The sequence below is a fragment of the Cryptomeria japonica genome, unplaced genomic scaffold (assembly GCF_030272615.1).
Source record: "Cryptomeria japonica unplaced genomic scaffold, Sugi_1.0 HiC_scaffold_129, whole genome shotgun sequence".
NCBI classification, from domain to species: domain Eukaryota; kingdom Viridiplantae; phylum Streptophyta; class Pinopsida; order Cupressales; family Cupressaceae; genus Cryptomeria; species Cryptomeria japonica.
The window spans coordinates 211,792-213,417 of record NW_026728951.1 but is presented as its reverse complement, the minus strand read 5'-3'; the positions used below and the strand labels follow the sequence as shown (position 1 = coordinate 213,417).

The following is a 1,626-nucleotide window of genomic DNA, read 5'->3' as shown; positions in this document are numbered from 1 at the left end:
TGGTGCTTGATCCCTATTTTGGGTGCCCACCTTGCACCAAGTGCGCACCCGGGGCAAACCGAGCGCCTTGGTGCACCGGGGCAAGATCGAGCGTGCACCCGAGGCGCCCCGAACATGCACCAAGGTGCACTCGGCCCACATGTGAGCGCAGGTCGTTGCGCCCGAGGTGGTGTGTGGGCACCGCGTTGCAGACGGGACACTGCACGCACACGACGCCCCCTCCAGGTGCACGCACGTAGGCCGGGCCGGGTGCACACCCGACGCCCTAGCAAGGTGCGCGCACCCGGGCAGGGCTCACACTTGGCGAACGGGGCGCACTTCGCGAGGGAGGGTGTGCACCTCGACGGGGGTGGGTGGCCGGGGTGGATTCGCACGTGGGTCGCGGTTTGCTAAGTACACACTGCGACAAGCTCATAACGGGTGCGATCATACCAGCATTAGTGCACCGGATCCCATCAGAACTCCGCAGTTAAGCGCGCTTGGGCCGGAGTAGTACTGGGATGGGTGACCTCCCGGGAAGTCCCGGTGTTGCACCCTTTTTTAGTTTTTCGCCGGGCGTCGCAATGCTATTTGAATAAACCTTTTGCCCGTTTGCGTTCTCGTCGGGGCCGGGCCGGGCCGGGGTGCGCTGCCCGCACTACCGCGCGCGCGGGGGCGACACCGAGCGCGCACCCGAGGCGCCCCGAGCACACAGGCCACGGTGCAACCCGGGCGTTGTGCGCGCACCCCGGTGCGCCCGAGGTGCTGCGCGCGCACCCAGGTGAAATCGGTGTGCACCTCGGCCAGTGCGCGCTCGGTCGAGTCGCGCACGTTGGCCAAGGTGCACGGTGATGTTTCTTACTCTAAGGTTCCGCACCAGACGCCCGGGACAGGTGAGCGAAGCTGGGCGGGGCCGGGTGCGCGGCCGGGGCAGGTGCACGCAGCTGGAGAGAGCTTTGGAGCACACTTCGGAGCGCACCAATGATGCGCTCCATTCAAAAGTTTCCTGAAAAGGCAAAAAAAGTTGAGATTATAGAATTTCCCACTTGAGAGATTGTAAAAAAAAAAAATTTAAAATGAAGGAAACGCGGGTGCCAAGGTGTGCGCAGCCCAGCCAAGGTGTGCGCACCAAGGCGCCCACCCTGGCGAAGGTGCACGCAAGGTGCGCACCCGAGGCAAACCGGACAATTAACCCAACTTTCGACTTCGCGCGCACCTTGGAGCGCACTTCGGAGCGCTCCTTGGTGCGCACCAATCTTGGGCACCTCGGAGTGCACCATGGCGCCCACCAAGGTGCGCACCCGGGGCAAACCGAGCTCCGACTTCGTGCGCACCTTGGAGCGCACGAAAGGTGCGCACCATGGCGCCCACCAAGGTGCGCAGCCCAGCCAAGGCGTGCGCATCAAGGTGCGCACCCTGGCGAAGGTGCGCACCCGGGGCAAACCGAGCTCCGACTTCGTGCGCACCTTGGAGCGCACAAAAGGTGCGCAACCCAGCCAAGGTGTGCGCACCCCGGTCAAACCGAGCTCCGAATCGTGCGCACCAGAGGTGCACGCCATCGTGCGCACCTTGGAGCACACTTCGGAGCCCTCCTTGGTGCGCGCCGATGTTGCGCACCTCGGAGCGCACCCGGGGAAAACAATGCAA

At 64.4% G+C, this 1,626-nt stretch overlaps 1 non-coding gene across 1 annotated transcript; it reads left to right on the top strand.

The window, feature by feature from the left end:
- Window positions 1–418: 418 nt before the first annotated feature.
- LOC131866077 (5S ribosomal RNA) lies at window positions 419–537 on the top strand. The gene has a single exon (XR_009364709.1). It is a non-coding gene; the product is annotated as a 5S ribosomal RNA (ribosomal RNA).
- The last annotated feature ends 1,089 nt before the right edge of the window (window positions 538–1,626 follow it).